The sequence below is a fragment of the Podarcis cretensis genome (genome assembly GCF_951804945.1).
Source record: "Podarcis cretensis genome assembly, chromosome: 6".
NCBI classification, from domain to species: Eukaryota; Metazoa; Chordata; class Lepidosauria; order Squamata; family Lacertidae; genus Podarcis; species Podarcis cretensis.
In genome coordinates, this window is record NC_137175.1 from 24704013 (window position 1) to 24729322 (window position 25310).

A 25310-nucleotide genomic window follows, 5' to 3' on the forward strand; every position below is an offset into this window, starting at 1 on the left:
GGCACAATACTTCGTTGCAAAATTTTATATTGTTGAAAATTACAAAGTAGTTTTCAAATTATGCTATTGGGTGCAAACTCTCTGGAACATTCCCTAGAGGGGATAGGATTGTGGAATGAAACATCTGCATGTTTTAAAGCTGTGGAGAAAAATAGCTGTCCCCTCTTTCCCCATCCACACCCATTTCTTTAGAAAACAAATTTGGATAGATTTAAGCCATAGCCCTCAAAACAAAACTTTCCATATTTAAGATAAAATATTTCAAACAGCTTTCTTCTTGCATTTTCAAGAAAAGCTATTGATTTTTAAAATTTATTTTAATATTGCCATTTGTGGGCTATTATTTTAAAATGAAAATTTTCCCCATCTTCCCAAAGTTCTTGTTTTTAGCCTGTAAACTTCTGAGTAGGGAAGAAATACTCTCTGCCTTGCCAGGCAAAAGAGTTTGGTCTGAAGTTATAAGATCAAGTGTAGGTCAAGTTTTCTGCCACACAAGCAAAAGTTTAAAGAGAAGGCAAAGTGATTGAATTTCCCACTGATGAGAACAAATGATATGTTAATTCTGAGACAAAAGGAATGTGGTATACTTTGCTGCTGTATATGTGAATTGACCTTCCTTTCCACAGCTGTTCATCTGCCTCCCTTTGAAGCTAAGAAACTGCATTTCTAAGCCTAGTATCTAAAGGAAAACTGCTTGTTTTCTGAAAATTGCAAATGCAATTTCTACAAAGTTTTACTTTGCCAAATTAGATTTTAAAGGCATGTCTTTACAGTATGGCATTCTAACCAATCAATTAGATGTTTTGTTTTGTTTTTTAAAAAAATCCTTCCCTTGTAACTGTACACACAGTGTCTCAGTTGTAACCTTCATCTGTTGAGAAAGACCTATAATGGGACTGAGCCATTGTGCCAGAAAAATAATCTGGAATTTCAGTTTTCTTTATTTAATGCTCTGGCACTTAATTTAAACTTTCTGTATTTAACCTACAGTGGTACCTCAGGTTAAGTACTTAATTCGTTCCAGAGGTCCGTACTTAACCTGAAACTGTTCTTAACCTGAAGCACCACTTTAGCTAATGGGGCCTCCTGCTGCTGCCGTACCTCTGGAGCACGATTTCTGTTCTCACCCTGAAGCAAAGTTCTTAACCCAAGGTAATATTTCTGGGTTAGCGGAGTCTGTAACCTGAAGCGTATGTAACCTGAAGCGTATGTCACCCGAGGTACCACTGTATTTGCCACTGAAAAACTTAAACTTGTATGGTTAAATAAAATAATGCAGTTTCACAATATAATGAGTCATTCAACAATCCAAATTGTTACATCCAAACTAGATGATCACTTAATCTACTAATTCGGAAGATGCTAAATGAATTGGGCTGAACCAAAGTAAAGAAGCCAGTTCAAAAGGTATTTCAAGTAAGTGTCATAAGACACACAATATACAATTACAGGAGAACATTTTATGTGGCTATTATAAACTAGTCAAGTTGCTGAAAATACAGGCAGTAACTGTGCAATCCGGGCATGTCTACTCAGAAGTTAGTCACACTGAGTTCACTGGGCCTTCCTCCCAGATAACCTCATGGTGGCCTCATAAGCCTGCAGGCAATTAAATACACTATAGCAGATTTGGAATCCTGCATATTTGTTATTGCAAATTGATTTTGGTTTCCCTCTTGGTGGGGTGCTTAACGTTGAATGGTGGTCTGTGAGGAGCCACAATTTGAAATAACAGGTTGGGTGCCTTCATGTATTCTTCTTGCATTGGAATTCCATCCCAGATGGAAGCAACTGAAGAAAAGTTTAAATGCAACTGTCCTGGTTATGATGGTTTCTGTCCATGGTTTCTGGCTGCAGATGGTTGACTTGCTCTGATCACAGAATTGTCAAGTTGGAAGGAACCCTGAGGATCATCTAGTTCAACCCCCTGCAATGCAGGAATAGGTAGCTGTCCCATATGGCAATTGAACCTGCAACCTTGGCTTTAGCAGCACCATGCTATAACCAACAGAGCTATCCAGACAGTAAGAATGGATAGGTGAAGCAAAGAGTCTAAGAGAACAGGGAAACAGGGCCAAGGGCCCGAGAAGGAAACATGCCAAGGGAAGTGAGTTGGGATACAAAGTGTTGACATTTAAGAGAGGAAGAAATTCAGGGGAGTAAGAGGGAGAAAAAACTGGAGGGAGTGGGGAGAAAATGGGCAGAGGAGAGAGTTGTAGAATCGTATGGTGATTTGAAACAATCAGCCAGATATTTGGCCACAGGACCTTAGTCTACTCTAATTTCCCCTGTTGCATAACAAGAATTAACAATAACTAGCCCAGAAGAATGTAAGGCCAGGGCATAGTATGCTCCAGCAGAACTTTTGTGCAGCTTTTCAAAGCAAAGCACCCTCACTCAGCACTTTTCACCACTTGTTCTCTCATTACGTATTAAATTTTTCCTGGCAAATTCTTGGTAACTTCGCAGGTCAAGGACTTGGCATTCAGCTCTGATCGCTTTCCAAAGTGTGTTTGAAATCTTAACCCCATAAACAATAACAAGAATATATGTTTTGTAGATTCTTTTTACCGGGAAACTTTTAAGATGCAAGCTTCAAATAGTTATTGTCTTGTTGCGGGAGCCAGACTTTCTAGTATATCTCATCTTTGTTGTTGTTGTTTAGTCATTTAGTCGTGTCCGACTCTTCATGACCCCATGGACTAGAGCACGCCAGGCACTCCTATCTTCCACATATGTATATATATCTCATCTTTATCTGCGAGCTAATACAGAAACGTGGGCTTGGGTGCCTTCTGATTAACCAAAACATGGAAGAATGACTGTGGGCTGGAAAACCTGAATGAGCCTTCATAGTGTCTGCTGTGACGTCACAAACCACATTCTGCTGTTATAGTTACCAAAAGGTATTGGAATCCTGCGTATGAAGCTGGGTTAAATATTGTGAGAGTCACAGCTGAGGTGGGGGGAAAATCACAGGAATAGTGGCATCAGTACATTCGCTGCAGAGGTTTAATGCAGAAAGGCATTTTGGCTTTTAAGGGTAGAAATTAAGACTAATAAAGGGGAAAAGGGGCTGAGTGAGTTTGTAAGCTGTTGAAACATACTCCTGAAAAAGTGGTAAGATGCATTTTCCCATCCACTCTGCTTTTAAAAACACTCAATTTTTTTGCTCTTGTTTGTGGAGACATGGGATAGCTGCTTAGATAAACTTGCTCTAAAATATCTGAGACTGCATTATGGCCTCTGTCCCTTCAGTCAAGACAACTGCTGCCATACTTTCATTTTACTTGCAACTTTGGAAGGGGGGCAATTTATAAATATTTACAAATAGGTTTATTATATTTTACAAATATTCTTATGCTGGGTTTAACCAAGGTTATGTGTGAGAGAGCTTTGGTTTTTATATCTTTTGTAAGCTTGTTGTGCATGCTAACCGGCTAGCATCTTGACCCACGCAGTAAGATTTGTAAGAAGCTTACCATGTGGCATTTGGCCATCAGAATCCACTCCAATTTTTTGTTCCTTTAATGCTTCACAAGAATTTTGTAAGAATAATCCTTGGTACTTCCAGGCCACTATACAATATATTGATTAACTAGCTTCCCTACAGTTGAATTTGACTGGACTTAACCATCCAGGTGTCCTTTAGCTAACTAGTTTCTGTCCTCATTCTGCCTCCCTCTTCCCCACCTCCCAGTTAGTAAGCTGTTTCTGAAATGGATATTATTGGAATACTTTTGTAGCATCATAACACCAGCACCTAAGCAGCAATTGAAATAATGGTAAAGGTAAAGGACCCCTGGATGGTTGAGTCCAGTCAAACTTGACTATGGGGTGCAACGCTCATCTTGCTTCAGGCCGAGGGAGCTGGCATTTGTTTGCAGAAGTGTAGTTATTATTCTATACAAAATGTTTCTGGGAATCAACCCGCGCTAAGGGTGCTGCTGTGTGTTAACACTGACACTGCCTCCTGCAACAAACACATGGCATAATATATGAATGTTTGGGTCTTTAAGCATCCATGTTCACACTTCATGGAATACTGAATGGGCCAGTGTTCCTTCAAACTTGAATAAAGTTGTACAATGTGCACATTTCACATGTTTGCTGTTGGAAACATTGGTATAATTTCAGTGTCTCAGAGCAATCATTATGTGTACCGCTATCCGGAAGACAGATATAGGCAGCAGTAACTTGGGGAAATTAATTGGACTCTTTGGATACATCTGATGCCTGGATTCCAGGCCTGGTTTGTAGGCCAATTTAGCCCACACGGGTTTCTTGTTGGTCCATGTGGCCTTTAGGACAGTGTATATATAGTACAGTACACAATCTGTGTGCCCTGATTTCTTAGGATTAGTGCAGGGGTCTCTCCTGGGGAAAGACATCTTTCTTGATCCCTTTCCAACCCCCTACTGCTTCTCACAATGTGTGTTCCAGTTACACAGTATAGCACATAGCTGGCAGCATGGGGAACTGTTGCCTGGATGTCTGTTCTTATTAGGGATGGGCAAATGTGTTGGTTTTGGTTTCTCTCCATTTGTCATTTTTCGAAACTTAAGTTCAGTTCTCTACTTTATTTATTTATTTATTTATTTATTTATTTATAAGAGGTGCTCATGATCATTTGTCTGCAAAATTTGTCTAACGTGCACATTTCAAATATAATTTTACCCAATATGCACGTTTTTGCAAGCACTTTTCATTAAAATGCATTTTTGTAAGTTGTTTTCACTAATAATGTGCATTTTATGCATGATTTACCCTAGCAGATGCATTTTTGAACATATTACTCCGGTGGTGAGCTGAGTTGCAAAATTCGAAGGACTGTTTTGTTTTGTTTTGCATATTGCCTTTGAACGTGAACTTCTTTGAATTTCTCCCTACCTTTTAGTGACACAACTGAGAACCTCTCATTTCCTACAAGGACATCTGGTGTCCATTGTCAATTAAGAGGTTTAACTTTTAAAATTTGTGCAGATGTAGGTTTTATTACGGCAACTGCAGTTTGTGCTCAGTCACTAGAAGTACTTGAAACCTCTGCCACAGTCCTTTAGCCCATCAATTTTTCCAACAAGAGGCAAAGCATGAGTATCATGTGTTGCTGTTTGAATAGAAGCGACATGATGCTGAGAATAAGTAAGTCTGGGTGTGGTTGGTGCTTGGGTGGGAGGCTTCCTATAAAATTGACTTATACTGAGTCTACAACAATAATAAACTAGGCAGACCAGTTTGCCTCGGGAATGAGAATCCTATGCAAACTTCCCCATGCTCTTGGACTCCAGCTCCCATCAGCCCCAGACATCATGGCCAGTAGTTAGGGATGATGGGGACTGTAGTCTAGGAACATCTGGAGAGCCATATATTCCCAGGATTGACTAGTGCAGTATGGGGAAATCATTGAGTTAGCTGACATGGGCTGGGGCAGGGCAGGGTTATAAAGAGGTTGGAGCTGCAAAGATGCTCCAGCAGAGCCAAGCCAGTGCTCCTTCTGGTGAATTTGCACAGCCCTGACCTGACTGCCACCCTGCCGCAGCCCAGCCCAGCCCTGTCCAGGTAAGCTGCAGGGACAGTGGTGCCGAGAGGGAAGCCCCTCCCCACAACACTGACTGTCACTGCCGGTTCTTCATTCCTGGCAGTAAATAGACAGGTTTTCAAACAAGAATCTTTCCCAGTCCCTTTCTTCAACCTTTAGAATGGAGAAAAATCTCAATATTCTGGCAGGTGTATTAATTTTGGAAGTTTGAAGTAAAGCTGATTGTTTTCTTCTTTTCATTTTATTATATCGTGGATTTTTCTTCAAAGAAATGAATTATCTTAAAGGTTTCTTTCCCTGTATTGTGTGCATTCTTTTGTGTGTGAGAGTTTTACATTTGGGTATACATCTGTCTTTGACTTTAGCCTCAATCTTTTAAAGGAAACTGTTTTAAGCAATTTACCAGTTCTGAACAGATAGAATTGACTTGCCGCTTTGAAGAGAGGAAGCCTATAGTGGAAAGCCAAGTAGAAGACCTATATATAGCCATTGGTTGTAACGATGTTGGTTTGGTGGTTGTGATTGCTTCTCTAAACAATTTCCTGGCTAGTTGATTGTGGCATTTGGAACCTTTAGCACACAGATGACACGGTTCTGCTGCTGATCAGTATCTGAGTGATTAATGCTTATTCATTTAAATTTTTTCTGGATGCTCCCAAATGAATTATCTGTGAAACATAATTGGCCATCATGGTAAAATGGAACTCCAGTAGCCTTCATTCACACATAATACTAAATCATAGTTTAGCACTACATGGATGAGATTCCATGAGGCTTGAGTGAAGTGTCAGGTTCACACATTCCCCCCACATAGGAACATAGGTAGCTGCCATGTACCAAGTCAGAACCGTTGGCCCATCTAGCTTAGAATTGTCTACACTGACTGGCAGCAGTTCTTTATGGTTTCCAGTGGGACATTCCCAGCCCTACCTGGAGAAGACTCAGTATAAGTTTAGTTTTGCTTTCAAAGAATCTTGGCTTAGTGTTAGGGATTGCAGTTTACAACATGGATTATGAATATGGCCTGTTTAACCATTGATTGTTGTACTCAGGATTGCTTGCTGCTGTGGGTCTAAAGGTATTTACTAACAATATCATTTATAATGGATAAAGGTAAAGGTAAAGGGACCCCTGACCATTAGGTCCAGTTGTGACCGACTCTGGGGTTGCGGCGCTCATCTCACTTTATTGGCCGAGGGAGCCGGTGTACAGTTTCCGGGTCATGTGGCCAGCATGACTAAGCCGCTTCTGGCGAACCAGAGCACGGAAATGCCGTTTACCTTCCCGCCAGAGTGGTACCTATTTATCTACTTGCACTTTGACGTGCTTTCGAACTGCTAGGTTGGCAGGAGCAGGGACCGAGCTCATCCCCTCGCGGGGATTCGAACTGCCAACCTTCTGATCGGCAAGTCCTAGGCTCTGTGGTTTAACCCACAGTGCCACCCATGTCCCTTATAATGGATAGTTACAGGGGAAAAAACTATTGGCCATGCCATGATAAAAAAGTGGATTCCTGGAGGCTGCAGTGGGGGAAAGAAGAGGAGGACAGAACTTCAGAACGGATGAAACAAACTCTGATTCTTAGGCTAGGATGCTTCTCTCTCTCTCTCTCTCTCTCTCTCTCTCTCTCTCTCTCACACACACACACACACACACACACACTAATATGCAGGGATTAGTGTTTTTTATTGAAGCATCCTTTCTTCTCCCACTTCCAGTATCCTGAAGTGATGCAATCCCAACCAGGAGGGCTAGACTGCATGCTTCTATGAAAAAAGAGATTTGTCTGCCTCAAAGTATCCTATGAATGAATATTCTAAGGGGCTGCAGAGATGTGCCTGATTTTTCAGACATATTGTATCCTGAGGGTCTTGGTGGTTCATTTCAGTTTCATTGAAACTGGCAGAACTTAGCGCATGCTTTTAAAAAGTTGCCTAGAAATTTATTAATGCAATAACGGTCTCTTTATTACTTCCAGGGCTAAATCGGGATTGCAGCTGTCAGGACAAAATATATTATGATGCCTAAAAGGAAAGAGAAGTAAATACAAAGTGATGCATTAAGAAAACATTGACGATTTTTCAGGTATGCATTGGTCTTGGTATTTTTTTACTTGGCTCTCATACATAGGGTCATTGCAGCTTTTAATGTAAAGGTCATGTATGCCAGTGATGCAGCTGTAAAGACTTTGGAGCATGAGCTCATTATGACACCAGCCCCATAGCCATGACCCTAAGGAGAGTTGAAAAATGTAGGCCACGGTGTATGCACACCCACATCCCAGCAGCACTATAGCACAATGCCCAGTCTTAGCTCACAGTCATAGACTTAGCATGAATATGTAAGCATCAAGGGTTCCCGGAGAGGCAATCACAGCCACTGTACTCCTTCCCTGGACCTTCTGCTGCTGCAGCGCTGTGATCTCAGCCATGATTTGGCTTTTTATGTTGCCCAAACCTGGGCTCATGATTTGTCTCTTTCAGGTGAACCATGAGCTGTAAATCCAAAAATCAGACATGATTTGCTTAAGTGTTGTATCAGTTCATAGAAGAGAGCATAGGTGCCAACTCCCTGGGTGCCTGAGCATCAACAAAATTCCCAATGAAGGGGCTGGGCACCCACAAATTTTGGTGCCAGGGCCATGTTGCATGGCACCCAAGGCCCTCGGCACCCATGGTCGTGGGGCCAAGCTGGCACTCCTGGAAAAGAGAGATAGTGTTGTGTTTAGCACATTGGACTTCATCTAGGAGTGTGAGATGAATTCGTTTCAGTTTGCATTTAAATGCAGTTCACAGTTTCTGAAACAATATGCAAACTGAAATACAGCCGTCCTTCAAAATTCACATTTTTCTGAATTTTGCAGTAGCTTTAAAAAAAGTGTACTAAAATGCACAAACCAGGGTAAAAATTGTCAGGAGCTTGTCCTACTCTCGAGTAGAACCTTGACAGAGACACATGCCCGACTGGCATGTTCCCTCCCTCCTGGTCGATTGTTCGGGAGCTTCAAAAGCTTTCCTATGCCTGAACATCACAGTGACCAATGCCAACAGACACCGGCACACGTATGGATCCGCAGAGTCTTCGCAGTTTGCGTAACAGACCTCAGCAATGCAGCATTTTGGCTAATCTGCTTTATTTACATATAGACACACACGGAGCACTGCAACATGGCTCCCTCTCTCTCTAGCCTCAGACAGCAAAGAGAATGAACAAAGGAAAATCGTCCCACTTCACGGAACACAGTAACACAAACATCCTGTCTCCGTCACTTCCCACTCTGTGGAGTCAAAACATACACTGTCATGTGAAAGACAACAATTCCATGACTGAAATCACAGAGCTGGAATTCTAAGAAAAATGTGCATAAAAATTAGTGGAAATAACATACAAAAAGACAGTGGAACCTCTATTTGCGACCATAATCCGTACCGGAGGTCCGTCCAGAGGTCGAAACAGGTTGCTGGGAGAGGCGCCATTGTGCGCAAGTGCAGGCAGCGATTGCCCACTTCTGTGCAAATGTGAATGGCAATTGTCCGCTTCTGCGCATGCGCGAATGGCGATCGCCGCTCCTGCGCATGTGTGAATGGTGGCAAACCCACCGGTTACTTCCGGGTTTGCCACGGTCGCAACTTGGAATGACCACAAGAAGAGGCGGTGGTAAGTAGAGGTTCAACTGTACATTATATTGGGTAAAATTGGCTTTCAAAAATGTGTATATTGAATAGAAATATGTGTACATTAGGGAAATTTACTCAGAATGCTAAAGAGTTTTTCTGAGGATTTTTTAGAATTGCAAACTGATGTGGATTTGTGGCAAAGCAAATTTGAACAAGGGACAATGAGAAAGGGAGTGAACCAGAGCTATATATATCAAGTGACCCACCTGCTCAACTGCTGGAGAACTGGAAAAAACATAAACACTAAAGTCCTGTCATGCACAAGCTGCCATTTCAGATGCCAGTGAGGCTCATTTGAACTGTTTAAAACAGACTGTTGTATAACTGTGTTAGTTTCTAACATAAATTTAAGGTAAAGAACAGACCATTAAATGCCTTTTAAAACAGCACAGCAAAGGTTATTGCCAGTAAAGGAGTGAACACAGCATGTTCTATATTCCAACCCTCCCACCCTCAGCCAGACTCACAATGCTGGCACAATGCTGGCAATTATAGCTCCTGCAGATGATAGCATCATTCCTTCTATGGAAAAAGTACAGGAGATGTCCTCCCCTTTGCTGCACCAGTGAAATATACTGTACTACACAAGTGAAATACACACAAATATTGCAGTACAGTGGTACCTCAGGTTACATACGCTTCAGGTTACATACGCTTCAGGTTACACACTCCACTAACCCAGAAATAGTGCTTCAGGTTAAGAACTTTGCTTCAGGATAAGAACAGAAATCGGGCTCCGGCGGTGTGGCAGCAGCAGGTGGCCCCATTAGCTAAAGTGGTGCTTCAGGTTAAGAACAGTTTCAGGTTAAGTACGGACCTCCCGAACAAATTAAGTACTTAACCTGAGATACCACTATATATCAGCGTTCTTGTTATATGTGTCCCCCCCCCTTTTTATAGTCGCTATATTCCAATATTTGAAAATTATTATGTAATGAGAGAATCTCCACCTATTTCAACCAAACTTATCAACTAACTGAAAATTAGGCTGCTGCCTTTGCTGTTGATGTGCCCCTGTTGTGTCTCCTAGCCTTTAACTCTCCCTCAGACAAGCCATGGGACTGGTGGGAGGGCGGAGTTGCATGGAAAGGAGAGAAAGTATCTGAACTGGTAAATGTGATTCTGCCTATTTCCCCTTCTTTCCTCTCCTGTACAAAGGTAATTTCTCCTTTTAAGATGCACTGGAGAAACCCCAGTTATTAAATTATCCTCCTAGGACAGTATGAACAGGCTCTGTCTCTCCCCCACCTCCCATTTTTGGTAGTATTTGAAGGTGTTTTTTTAAAAAAAATAATCAGATTTTTTTGCACTTAGTAAAAGGTAAAGGTAAAGGACCCCTGACAGTTAAGTCCAGTTGCGAACGTCTCTGGGGTTGCGGCGCTCATCTCGCTTTACTGGCCGAGGGAGCTGACGTTTGTCCACAGACAGTTTTTCCAGGTCATGTGGCCAGCATGACTAAGCCGCTTCTGGCGAAATCAGAGCAGCACATGGAAACACCATTTATCTTCCCGCCGGAGCGGTACCTGTTTATCTGCTTGCACTTTGACATGCTTTCGAACTGCTAGGTTGACAGGAGCTGGGACCGAGCAACGGGAGCTCACCCCATTGCAGGGATTCGAACCGCCAACCTTCCAATCGGCAAGCTCTAGGCTCAGTGGTTTAGACCACAGCGCCACCCGTGTCCCGTTTTTATGCACTTACTTGAGAATAAACAACATTGAGTCCAGTGGGATTCACTTCTGAGTAAACAAGCTTAGAATTGCAGTGCATGCCTGCTGCTTTTGGGTGAGTGTATGTGATTTTTCATGCCCACTAAATACTTCAAATGTGTTTATATTGCATTTCCTGCCCCCCTTTATCTTTGGTTTATTTTAATGGCTTTTTACTTGGGATTCTGGTTATAGTATTTCCAAGGGGAAAGCTCCGGTTTATCATTTAATCTACCACCTGTGTAAATCATCGGCTGAAAGACTGCTCAAGGTCATAGTGGTGGTGCAAAAATCAACTTAGTAGCTGCAGCTGCATTGTCTTCCAGCACGTATACCCTCTAGTGCTGGGGAAAATAGGCCCTGGGGCTTGATTGGCTAAAGGGAAATCTAGCAATCTACCCTCCTGTGTCTAGGCCTTTTGGTATATAAAAAACCTGGCCATTGACTTGGTTCTGGGGCCGCATTCAGATGAAGGATCATGTTGCTATGTAACCATGTTTGTCTGGATGCAGTTTGCTGGTGCTCTTGTGACTCTAACGGTTGGTATTAGGATGAAGCAAGTAGTTTTGGTCTGTACTCGAAATGTCGGAAGGGTCTTTCATTTCTTAAACCACAACTTTAGTATAAAAGGGTTGTCTTTGCTGTCTCTTAATAAAGCATTTGTCTTTATTGGTGTGGTTTCTCTGGCACCTGCCTGCTTTGCTTGGTGATTGCTACTGAGTACCTTGGGGGCTTGGAAGGCAAGGAGTGGATCATTGTCTCTTGCCTGGTTGAATCCCAAAGGGTGTCCAAAAGCAGATCTGAGTGTTCCCTGACTCAGATATGGGGGGAGCTTTTCAGGGCTGGTGTTGGTTTTCCCTGGGCATTATTTGGTTAGCTAACTCCCTCCCTAAGCAGCCTCCAAATCTTACAGATGCATTTTGGGATTCTGTATGGCTTGATATTGTACGGTATCTCTGATAGACTCCCATCTGACACTTCCTGTCTTGTTGTGTGTTTCTCTTCTGGGAAAAGAAATCCTCACTTCAGGTGCAAACAGTCTTGGGTGACCTCCAGCTACACACCTGCACTTTCATTTGTTTTATATCAGTTGTTTGCATTCAGCATTAAGCCCTTCCAAGGATATGTCTGCTGTGGGAAGCAAAATTTCCTGGCAAAAGCTGCCAATCCCCAATTAGCCATGAAATGCACTGGGTGACTTTGGGCCAGTCACTGCCCCTCAGTCTAACCTTCCTCACAGGGTTGTTGTGAGGATAAAATGGAGAGGAGGAGAACTATATACGTACATCAGCTTGAGCTCCGTGGAGGAAAGGTGGTATATAAATGCAATAAGTCAATAACAACTTTTTTTTCCAGTAGACAAGTTGCTTGTTAAGAGAGGGAGCTTCTTCAGAGAGCATGCCTTCCATGCTTCATAAGAAATTAGGTATTCTCATTTTACACTGAGTGAGCAAGGTAAGTCAGATAAATGAGAGCACCTAGCAAAAGAAGGTTGTATTCAGTGCAGTGCTATGCGAACTTTACGTCAGTGGAAGGATTTCTGCTTGCACAGTGGACCTCTTCCACTGGTACAACCTCTAAAGCTGTTCTAGGGGTTTTCCCAACCCTCTGGAGCAGATTGGTAAAAGGTATAGTGGGAGGAGAGCGGGGAAGTCCCATTGCACAAGCAGAAATTATTGTTATCATGGGATATAGTAGTTGCATACTACCCAAAGACACTTACAACGATACCCTTTTCACACTTTAGATTAGATCAGATTTATTTTTGGTTCCAGAACCAGCCTTTACAACCTCCTTCAAGTGTGTTTATTCTGCCAACCAAAAAATACTACTACTTCTTTTTTGCATATACATGTAAATCTGTGCAATGCTTGTCCATCTATGCTGACTGTATAGCACATGTCCCTTCTATTCCCCTGATATTGGAAGCATGTGTCTACATGGTTTTCCTCTGAATGCAGTTGCTGTATGTTTACTATACTTTATAAAACCTGACTTAGTGTCACATTGATGCAATATCCGCTTCTCCCCCCCCCCCCACCTTTGCTTTTCTCTTCCAGCTTAAAGGGGATGGGAGAACAACTGGTATCTTAGAAAAAACAGAGTTAATTTCATGTGCTGTTTTTATGTTTTTAAAAAAACCAAGAAGCTGATAACTGAAGCACCCAAGCTATTCCTTCCCGGTGTTCAGCGTGTTCTGAATAATGGAGCATGACTCTGAGCACCATCCCATATTCCCAGGACTTGAGTAAATGAACTTACTGTTGTACATGTTGAAAGTTGACTTTGTTTCTCGTAAGGTGATATTCAGTTTTATCACTGCTTATGATTTACGGAGAGTAGCTCATTGCCAGAGTTCATTAAATCCCATGCGAGAGATGAGAGCAATGGCAAAGAATATTTGGCCCCACTGGACAGAACCAACCCATTCAAAACTCTCAGGTTCTTTAAAATCTCCACAGCTTGAGGGATCCACACATCTCAGCCCCATCCCCAGAAAGAAGCATGTATAGCTGAAACTGAGAGTAAATAATCTTTTCTATGCCGTTCTGATCTTCCACAAACCAGCAAATGCTTTAAGGCTCACAGGTGATACTTTTCTTGTTCTGCCTCAATAGCTATTCTGGGGGGGGGGAATGGGGTACAGTTGCTCCCCCTCTCAATTCACTTTGCTGTCTGCAACACATGCTGTAGCATATACCCGTTGTTTGGCTTGACCCCTTCTGACCTTTTGTATCTTGGCACTGGAAATGCACTAGGTCTTTGGCAGAATGCTGTCAAAAGTAGAGGGGGGACTCTTTTGTTAACACAGTGCCAAATCCTGCTTCAACATGGAACAGTTTGTTCTGCTGAAAGAATGAGCCAGTTCAGTGAGCAGAACAACTCAGAGCTGCAGACCTGCATATTCAGAAAACTGAAAAAGTGTTCGGCTATAACGAAGTTGCTTTGAAACCAAGCTCTTAAGAAAAAGAGGGGGAAATAATTGATATTTTCTAAGGGGACAGTTCTCCGCCACCCCCATAGTCATTTCAGCTAACCGTAGCATGAAATACATCAGAAATAAGTTGTGCATGCATTCAGAATAAGAGCGAGCTCTTTTACTCCCCATCTCAACATTTTGCAGAAAGCATTCAAACTTTTCTAACTTGGGTATACCAGACCTTCTGTTTCAAACCTCTGTGGTCTGATATATACAAAGCACGTGCAGTTAATGAATGCCCACTAATAATTGGTATGTGTAATTTGCATTTAAACTGTGACTAATTTCCATGAATGTGGCGGATGCTAGGATCTGGCAATGAATGCGCCCGTTGCCTCATGTGAAATTTCTGGCATGGAGACTGCAAATTAAAAGATCTTAAGCTGGCTATGAAGTTCTAGCCCAGAATTCTTTCTTCTGAACTCACTAAGCTTCTTGTGCACCTCCACAGAAGGAATTAGTTTTAATGCTGCTATCAAGATTGTCCTCTCATTTGATCAGTGTTATAAAAGCCTGCCGCTACCTGAGTCACCTGGATTTTTGTTATTGCTTATCTTCAATGTTCTGAAACTTGAAACTGATTGTGAGCAAAAAAGAAGAAGTATCAGCAGATTTTTTTTAAGGGAGGGTGGGTGGGAGACAGCAATAAGAGATGCAGAGCACTTGTTCAGAGAGTTTGTTAACCTAAGCTTTGTAACCCTGTTCCTGGTTGTAGTTTGGAAGGGTGAATTACTGAATCAAATGCCAATAGCAAAAGGTATAGAAAAAGGTATAGTGGTGAAGTTTTGAGATAAATGTTGGGTGGGGGGAAAGAATGTTGGGTCTACCCACAATTCCCGAGAGCCTCTGCATTAAAACAGTACTTAATTAAAACAGTACTTGTTCTAAGCCAGAAGTTGCGTCAGAGTTGCCTTTTAGAAACCGCAGGAGGGAAGAGTGCTCTAGCACTCAGGTCCTGCTTGCATAGGCATCTGATTGGCCGATGAGAACAGGATGCTGGACCACTGCACCAGTTGCATCCTCCAAACCAACCTCAAGGATAGCCCTACAGAGAGATGCAATTACAGATCTATGCAAATGGAAGAAAACTGAAATATAACAGGAAATTTGCTACTTTCATATTGTGCTCCACAAATAATTGATTTAACAAGAGCAAATAGAGGCAAGCAGCTCCTAAATTTTTATGCTGCATGGCCCAGTTGGACAAAACACATCTCTCAACAGTTTGATCCAGATTAAAAAAATAAACAAATCTCCGTTCTGCCCTGGTTTGGGAAATGAATGTGATCATTCACTCAACTGGTCTTTCTGTGCCCACAAACCAAGCGTTTTGAAAGCCAGGCAACCTCTACAAAGCACAATTGAAGGATGGGCACAATAGAGCCATTCTTGATACTGATGCAAACTGCGTGGGGCTGTTTTACAGATTAAAATGGCAGCAGTTCCAGTGTTTACATTTTGATAGTACTATGCAAACATTTTCTTTCTTTCTTTCTTTCTTTCTTTCTTTCTTTCTTTCTTTCTTTCTTTCTTTCTTCGTGGGTGATTTGTTTGTTTGGGGTGAGCCCCCTGATTTTAACATTACTAACACAGCAGCCAAGTGCTAAGGGTTCTCATCATATTTTTTCAGTAGTCCTTAAAAAAGCAAAGATATGCTGATATTACTGCCCCCATTCCACAGAGAGAAGGCTGAGGGAGGCTAAGGGTACCATGAGTTCTTAGTAGAGTTGAGAGGAATTGCCTGCACACAGCAATTATGTCACATACACTGGCTCCTTTAAATGACTGTAATGGTGACAAAGCAGAGGAGGTATGTCTTATAGAGTAAATGCATCTTTTGTTTTGTTTTTTAATCTGATCTTCTTCTGAGCCACTTTGTCCATTTCAACCTGTAATTCAGGTTCTGAGATGCTCTTTATGAACTGAAGGTTCATAACTTTATGAACTGTGTTCCGCACGGGGAATCTAAAAATTGCGGTTCAGTTAGGCTTGCCACTTGATTGCTTATTCCCCCTGCTTCTCTCCTGATATAGTTTCTCGATTCTTCAGACTGGAAGCCCTTAGCTCTCTGAAAGCAGATAAAATGTTTGAACAAGGAAGGAGCTACCTCCATATTGTCCAAGCTTGTATTGTGATGTCAGGCCTTAGTTTACTCGTCAACATTATTTTTCAATTTAGTTTTTGGCCTGAAACAACATTAAGATTTCAGCTCTTCATCACTTGATCACCCTGGCAACATGTTCAGTTGGTAGATCAAGGGATAATTAAACTGAATGGTGGAACTACTGTGCAACACTTTGGCAAGAGCTGGTTACCAATGCAAGGGAAATGTTCTTGCCTTACTTACTAGAAGCATCCTCAGATGTCTGGATGTAAGTGTGCCAAGCTGCATCTCTTGCCTACGATTGGTCTCCCCTTCAGAGTACTTAACATTTGAGGACCAGAGCAAATCTTCAGGCATTGCAGAAATATTGCAATGAATAAGGACGCAGAAGTGGTTTCTTATTTAAAAGATTCAAGTCTTTGAAAGTGGTGCAGTCTATGTAGAATTTCTGCAGTCTCTGTATTCTTAAAAACAAGAAAATGGATGAAGAAACTTTGTGAAATGCAGTTGGATAAAAATCTGTTACCAATCTTCCCTCTGCAAAGCACAGTTTCAGAGGATTATTGGACGTGTTCTAGCATACTCAGTTTATATGGGTTGATGACAGGTGAACAGGTGTGGCAGCGGCTCCAGGTAAACTGGAAGCTTCTCCTGAAGTGCACCCCAAATCTTTTTTGTAATACAAAGATTCATGAGCAGATAAATCAGTGTGGAAATGGTTCTCTGCTGTTAATGGTTCTCTGTATTAGCAAACAGTGATCGAACCAGCTCAGAGACATGTTTATCAATGCTGTGATCTAAAGATGCCTGTGTGCCAAGTTTGCATGTGCACCAGGCCTTTCCACTTTCAAACCTGGGTGCAGGTGATAGGAAATGTCTGAGGACATTCCATGTCTTAGGGCTGCAGTTTGAAGCCTCAACCCGACCTCTTAAATTATGCCATTTCCCCACTTAATCTAGTTGTGCTGCTGTGTTTACCTTTGTTCTAATCTGTGAATTTTGTTGGGGATTTTTGTGCAGGTTTTTTTTAATGTTATCATAAGTTGCCTTGGGGTTTTTTTTTAATGACATGAAAACAAATACCTACAGCATTCATGTCAAAGTTATGGCTCATTTGGTGTCCCTTTAATTGGATGTTGTTTGAAAGCAGCACTTCATCATAGTTTGTTTTTAAAAATTTAGGTTACAAGGAATTTCTCAGCCCACATGCCTGCCTATATTTGTGTCTGTGGGTGTGTGCTACAGCTAATGTAATTATAACTTTAACCGGCTTAATACTGATAATTTATTTGATTTTATTTATTAGATTTATATTTATTAGATTTATATATTAGATTAGATTTATTAGATTTATATAACTTCATCATAAGATCTCAGGGTGGTTCACAAGATAAGGATACAAGGTAAAAGCACAAATAAATAGTTAAAAGAAAAACAACAAAATAATAAACCCCGTCCCACAAATGCATTTAAAAGGCTGCAGAATGTGGCTTCCTTACCACCTCATGGGAGGGCACAATGCTGACCCACTCATACACAGTCTATATTTGGACGGGCCTTCCATATGGTCCCAGCAGAAATAAACTTTTCACAAGATATGGGTCCAGCTGCTTATGGGTGTTGCAGGGAATCTGCCTTTGCCATCTGTGCCAGTTGCTACTAGCATGGCAATGAGTGTGCTGAGCAAGCTGTCACCAAAAGCTACCTGTGGATGCTGTTGGCACTGTAGACCCTTAGCCTCTGGGGTTATTTAGTACACACACATCCGTATTCAGAGGTCAGAGGACTTGATCACTCATGTCTTAACTTCTCTTTTCTTAATATTCTCCCACCTTAGTTGTGTAGGTAAACTGGTACTGAAAGCTCATTAGAAGGAAAACCTTATTGAGTATTCAGTGATCTTAAGAATCTACGCTCAAACATGGCACATGTTCAGTTTTGGTTGCTAAGCAAGCCTTGGGTGAAGATCACACTTTTAATCTTCTAAATGTAGACTTTGGCATTGACCAGACTGAATGTTTTGCATTAACAACCCTGCCTTTATTAATTATATGAAAACACGCCATTTACAAGCCAGCCGAAAGGGACTGGGCCACTCTTACCTAGCGGTACTTATTTAAAAATTAATTACATTAATGTATAGATAACTTACACTTACCCAGAGTTGTGCTTTCCTTAATAAGTGTTCAAGGGCATCAAAATAACTTGGGTAGCATCAGCTGTAAGCAGCCATGAGCTCTGTAGGGATGGTACATCTTAGAGGACCTCTAATATTGTTTCTTAAAAGATCTTATGGTACTTTACTTATACCCTCCCCCTTTCAACTTAGCTGTCTCAAAGTGTAACAGTTAGTAGGTGTGATGTTAAGCGGGTTTTTAAAAAATGAAATTTAAACCTTCCTAGAATATAAATAAAATCAATGGCTAACACCATCTGAACATAACTGCTGCTGTTAAATAAGATTATTTTAGTGAGATTAGAATTTGGGACTAAAAGGGGCTGAAACTACCTGATCTCAATGCCTATATAAAAGTACAAACAACAGCATTAAAAATAAACTTTCTTTAAAACAAGGTAAAAATTGGAGGGGGGGAATTAGGTAAGGTAGAGGTAAAGGACCCCTGGATGATTAAGTTTAGTGAACAATTAGTGAAATTGCCAAACTTAAAAATAAAATAAGAAAGTTTTGAAATATCCCTGAGCAACTGTGATGCTTTTACTGTAGGAAAACAATGTGTAATATAAATCGGCACTGGTTAAAGCAGTTTTAAGTTGTTTATTTTGGAGAAGAGGTCATAGGAAATGGTTACGGCATTTTTACATGTGAAAGGTCCCAGATTCCTCCCTACTGTGGAGGGTAGGGCCCAAACCAATGGATTTAAGATACAAGAAATGAGATTCTGAATAAACATCAGAAAGAACTTTCTGAATGTAAGAGCCGTTCAACAGTGGAATAGAGTCCCTTGGAAGGTGCTGGACTCTCCTCCCTTGGATGTTTTCAAGCAGAGGTTGGATGGCCATCTGTCATGGATGCTTTAGTGAAGATTCCTGCATTGTGGGGGGTTGGACTAGATGACCCTTGGGGTCCCTTCCAACTCTACAGTTCTATGATTCAACCCTTGAGACCTCCAGTTAAAAGGATCATAGCTTGCAAGTGATGAGGAGGAGCTGTCTCCCCAATACACTGAGGAGCTGTTGTCAGACAAGACAGTGCTGGAACATATGGGCCAGAGAGGTTAGGCTGGCCTCAACTAGAGCCAGGGCTTTCTCAGCCACGGCTCCAATCTGGTGGAATGCTCTGTCACAAGAGACTAGGGCCCTGCGGGACCTGACATCTTTCTGCAGGGCCTGTAAGACAGAGCTGTTCCACCAGGCCTTTGGTCAGGGTGCAGCCTGACCCCCTCCTCTGGCAATCTGCACAGAATTTTGCTTAATGGTTGCCATCAATTTGATTTTAATTAATTTTTATAATGAAAGGTTTTAGAATGTTGGATTATTTTGATTGTTGTTAGCCGCCCTGAGCCCAGCTTCGGCTGGGGAGGGCGGGGTATAAATAAAATTTATTATTATTATTATTATTATTATTATTATTATTATTATTAGGTGGTCTTGGCTCATTGTATGACAGTGTCACGCACTCGTGCTTAAATGAACAAATTCTGAAAATTTAGAAATTGGACCTAACCTGTTGTGATGTGGAATAAGAAGTGTTGCTCCTGAGCTTGGCTCTTTCGCAACTTGCAAATACACGAGCCCTGTTTGCTTAGTAATCTAAAACATCCTGTGGTCTGCTCAGTACGCAACTCAAGTTGCAGATGCAAGTGTGCACCAGCCTTCTGCATAGTGCTTATATAACTGTTCTAGGGGGAAAAGAAATGTACAAACAGTCCCTTCGATTACATTTTGTCTGGTGTGCTGTCACTGTGCTTAAACTCCAGCTAACTTTACATGAGAGGGCCGAGCAAATATTAACTTTTTCCTCTGGGAATAAGGTCAGGCTGCCACAGTATTCCAGATCTGGCCTTTTTAGTGGTTCAGCCAAATCAAAACAGCTTTCCCTGCGGTTGTTCTGTAAATGACACACTCATCACTGCTTTTCATTTTGGAGATCTAGCCTTCATGGAGCGCTAAAGAACTTAAGGAATATTTAGTCAATCAGTAACTCTGGTTTAGCAAACCAGAATGTTATTTAACTCCTCTTTCTTTCTTTCTTTCTTTCTTTGCACCGTGGGGCTCTCTTAAACCTTGCCACATGGTTGCCACTTTACAACCCATACAGGGAAGACCCCTGTGCACATCACAGGGTTATTTAAATTGGGGGGTTCAGTCCCTTGCATTTCCAGTGAAAAAGAACCCAGTGGTAAGGGACACTGTCTGGGATCTTGGAAAACATTCCAAGTAGATAGTAGTGGGTCAGTTTCTGCACAAGGTAGATCTGTGTTTTTGTATATTTATCCCAACCACCAGAGTAAATGGACCCTTTCCAAGTTGGAGTGATGTCTGAATTCCCGCACAGCTTGTTTGTGTGAAAGTGCCATAAGGGTTTGCTCTTCCTTTGCAAATGTGCCTCTACCCACCACAAGGAGCATGGCTGATTGTCTTGCAGAGGCGATGTTTGGGAGAAATCTGGGGTGTATCCATTTTGCATCACCAAAAGTGATCCTCTTAAGGGTATTGTCAGGGAACTGACATCAGAGCGAGAAGCGGAGGCAGGGCTCCAGAGTGATGCCGGAGAGGGAACCAGTCTGGGGGAAGGAATTCAGTGTGACACCAATAGAGAGGAGTTGGAGGAATCGGTGTCAGGGCTCCAAGACCCTTCAACCGAAACCAGCGGAGAGAGCGCTGGCACGCCCTTGCCATCCCCTTACTTGCGCAGACGCGTTCCGCGCAGGGAACATAGGCGGAGACTTGGGGTCAAGCAGCTTTTATGCTGGAAGAGATTCAAGAAACGCCCACTGGCAGATTCTGCAAGTGACTAACAGGTCACGGAGGGCGAGCTCTAACCCTTAACATGTTTGAGCAAACCACCTAATCGAAGTGGAGGCAGTTTACGCACGAGTAACCACACAATACCATTACAGCAATCTGCCAGTCCCTTGCTGTTACTCGTGAGTAAGCAGTGGAAACATGAGCCAGACAGGAGGCGCCGGGGCAGCGGAGGCAGCTGCGGGGGCGCAGGACCTGGTGAAGAGGAACCAGGAGCTGGAACGGCATGTAGCACTGCTGATGGCGCGGCTGGACGAGAGGCGCACCCAGGACGCGCAGGTGAGACCCACCCCAGTGGCAAAGAAGGTGCCCGGACTGGTACACAAGTTTGGGGGAAAACCCCAAGAATATAATGGATTCCGGACAGAAATAGAGTACGCACTGCAGCTGCAGCATGATGATTTTGCTGACGAGGCGGCGCAAGTGGCTTACATCGTGGGGCATCTTGAGGGCAGCGCGAGGGAATGGGTTAGACCCCTAATGGCCGCGCATAACCCCGCCATGAAGGACGTCCGGAAGTTTTTTCAGGCGATGGACGCTATGTATTCCAGCCAATTGGGGGAGAGTGTGACCCAACGGGAGCTGATGAGATGTAAGCAGGGGGACCTTTCCGTTAGAGACTATTGGTCCCGCTTTGCGATGCTAATACACAGGCTCGAATGGGATATGGACAGCCCGCCCATACGAATGCTGTTTGAGGAGGGGTTGTCCCCAGCCGTTAAAGATGAGCTCTCCCGCGCGCCCCGCCCGGAGACTATGGATCAGCTGACAAAATCTGCGCTGGCGATAGGCTCTCGCCAAGAAGCGCGCGCTTTGGAAAGGCGAGAAGGGAGAGGGGAGCGTTGCCCTGACTACCGCATTCCTGAGATGCCAAGGCAGCCTTCCAATGACGTGGTGCCAATGGAAATTGATGGGGCGCGCGCACGCGAGGTGCCGAGCGCCCAACAAATAGTCAAAAGGGAAGCAAAGGCTGGGAGAAACTCCAAGAAATGTTTCCTCTGCCAACGGCCAGGACACTTTGCCAGGGTCTGCCCACAAAGAAAGGCTTGGCAAGGGATGGTGGGGGCCGCTGGAAATGAGGGGGAGGGGGCAGAAGACAAGGTGCAGGAAAACGCCAGCGCTTGACTGCCCACAGGGGGGCGCAGCAGCCAAGCGAGCAACTAATTGAAGTGCCCCAACCGGACCCACCCAAGGTTTCTATAGCGATAGAGGTGACGCTAGAACTCCCAAATGGGCACCCAGTCAAGGTGAAGGCAATGTTGGACTCAGGGAGCTCCTGTAATTTTTTTAGTAAGGAGTTTGCGCTGGAGCACCAGATCCACTTGCTGCCACTGGATTTCCCACTCCAAGTCACCACGATAGATGGCAGAGAGTTGCTAGGGGGAGAGGTGACACATCAAACCCCGCCTATGAGAATGAGTGTGTCCAGGCACACAGAAACCATAGCCTTTCATGTGGCCACACTGGCGGGACCCCCAATAATACTGGGGATGAGCTGGCTAGTGCTACATGATCCAGTGGTGGCGTGGCACCAACGCACGGTCACCTTCGGGTCAGCCCACTGTTTGGAACACTGTCTAGGAGGGGAGAAGCCCAGGGTGAGGTTGGCCAGAGCAGCAGCAACCACGCTGGAGCAGAAAGGGAAGGTGCCGCCACAGTACGCAGACTTACAAGAGGTCTTCAGCGAGAGGGAAGCGGACAGGCTGCCGCCACATAGGCCCTTCGACTGCCAAATCAACCTTCTCCCTGGAGCACAGCTGCCGGTGGGTAAGCTGTATGCCATGTCCGACAGAGAGATGCAGGAGTTGCGAGACTTTATAGACAAGAACTTGAAAAGGGGGTTTATAAGAGAATCTAAGGCAGTGGGGGGCAGCCCTGTGTTTTTTGTGGATAAAAAACACACGGATCAGCTGAGGCTCATCGTGGACTTTCGAAGGTTAAACCTGGTATCAGAACCCGTGACCTTCCCAATGCCCAGAATTGATGATATTCTGACCAGGGTAAGGAAGGGTAAGATTTTTACCAAGCTGGACCTTAGGGGGGCCTACAATCTGATTCGAATGAGAGAGGGGGACGAATGGAAAACCACCATGTTCACCCCCCTGGGGGCCTTTGAATATTTGGTTATGCCATTTGGATTACAGTCAGGCTCTGCCTGTTTTCAAAGCTTCATGCACCATGTGCTGGGTCCCCTGCTGTACAAGAACTGCGTAGCATTTCTGGACGACGTACTGATCTATTCGGACAATGAAAAACAGCATGTCCAGGACGTCAGGGAAGTGCTGAAAAGGCTACGAGAGCACCAACTGTGGGTCAAGCTGGAAAAGTGCCAGTTTCACGCCAAGGAAGTGGAATTTCTGGGATACAGGTTGTCAGACAGAGGTCTAGCCATGGACCCCGGCAAGGTGCAGGCAGTGCTGGAATGGAAGGCTCCCAAAACCCGGAAGGATGTGCAGAGGTTCCTAGGGTTCAGCAACTTCTACCGGAAGTTCATCAAGAACTTCGCCCACTTAACCGCACCCATCACGGATTGTCTCAGTAGCAAAAAGAAGTTCGTCTGGACGGAAGGGGCCCAACGTGCCTTCGAGGGGCTAAAGCAGGCGTTCGCCTCGGAGGAACAGCTCCTGCATGTGGATCTGCAGAAACCGATGAGGCTAGAGACCGACGCGTCGGACAGAGCGATAGGAGCGGTGTTGCTCCAGCCGGGACCGGCCCAAGACACATGGAGGCCGTGCGCCTTCTACTCAAGGAAGCTGAACGAATCGGAACAGAACTACACGGTGTACGATCGTGAACTGTTAGCTATTTATGCCGCGTTTCGCCAGTGGAGACATCTCCTGATAGGGGCTCAGCACAAGATCCAGGTTTGCACTGACCACAAGAACTTGGAATACTGGAGGACAGCGCGAGTGCTCAACCAGCGACAGATTCGGTGGGCACAGGAGTTCTCCAAGTTCTTCTTTGAGATCAAGTACGTGCCAGGGCAAGAGAACGTGAGAGCAGACGCGCTTTCACGGAAACCAGAGTACACGGAAGGAGGAAGACCACCGGACGCTCGACATGTGTTCCCTGAGGAACGATGGGTTTGTGGGGGGGCGTTGGTTGGGAAACGAGAACTAACCGAGTTGATTCGCCAGGATGAATTTGCCCAAACCAGAATCAGGGAACTAAGGGAAAATGGGAGAGACCGGGGGGACTTCGAGGTAAGGGAAGGGTTATTGTATTACAAGGGAGCAATGTATGTGCCCGGGGGGGCCTTACGGGAAAGGGTGCTCCGACAACTTCACGACAACCCCACAGCGGGACACTTTGGGCAACACAAGACCATGTTACTGGTCACTAGGGAGTTTTGGTGGCCGAAGGTGAGGGAAGATGTACGAGAGTATGTACGAGGGTGTGACCGCTGCCAAAGAGCCAAGGGGGAGCGGGCAGCCCCGGCAGGGTTACTAGAACCCTTGGCCACGCCGGGGAGACCCTGGGAGGTGGTATCAATAGATTTCATGACAGATTTGCCCAAATCCAGAGGTAAGACAGCAGTCATGGTAGTAGTAGATCTGCTAACCAAGATGTGCCATTTTATATCATGCTCTCATGCGGTGACAGCCGAGGAAACCGCACAACTGTTTGTTACTCACATCTTCAGGTTGCATGGAGCTCCTTCAAGGGTTATCTCTGATCGAGGGAAACAATTTACCTCGAGGTTCTGGAGGAAGCTTATGAGCTTATTGCAGGTGGAGGTGGGATTCTCGACGGCGAGGCACCCGGAAACTAACGGGCAGGCAGAGAGGGCGAACAGCATATTGCAGCAATATCTCCGCTGTTACGTCAACGAGAGGCAGAACGACTGGGTAGATAAGCTAGCACTGGCCGAGTTTGCGTATAACAATGCGGAGCATGTGTCCACGGGGATGAGCCCATTCTTGGCTAATTATGGGTGTCACCCCAGGGCCTTTCCCGGGAGGGGGGAGGAAGAGTGGAGCGTGCCCGCCGCAGAGCAGTTCGTGGAAGAAATGGAAGCACTGCACCAGCAGCTTAAGATGAATCTGGAAAGGGCCAAGGAAGAGTACAAGAGGCAAGCGGATAAACGTCGCTGGGAAGGGGAGACCATTAGGGTGGGGGACCGGGTGTGGTTATCCACTCAAGGATTGCCCTTCAAGGGTGGGTGTAAGAAACTCCGGCCGAAGCGGCTGGGGCCTTTCGAGGTGATACACCAAGTCAACCCGGTGGCATTCAGGCTCAAGTTGCCAGACAACATGAAAATCCACCCGGTATTTCATAGGTCACTGCTCTCGCCATACCGAGGGGAGCGGAGAGT

General features: G+C 44.1%; 1 protein-coding gene across 3 annotated transcripts in view; it reads left to right on the forward strand.

The window, feature by feature from the left end:
* Positions 1 to 25310, forward strand: part of ZHX3 (zinc fingers and homeoboxes 3) — a 48742-nt gene that overhangs the window by 16422 nt on the left and 7010 nt on the right. For 2 of the 3 annotated variants that reach the window (XM_079979061.1, XM_079979063.1), the window contains exon 2: positions 7518 to 7624. The gene's annotated coding sequence lies outside the window, so the exon portion shown is untranslated. Of the gene's footprint in view, positions 1 to 2940; positions 3121 to 7517; positions 7625 to 25310 lie in introns of those variants that run through there. The other variant, XM_079979062.1, reaches the window with a different exon arrangement.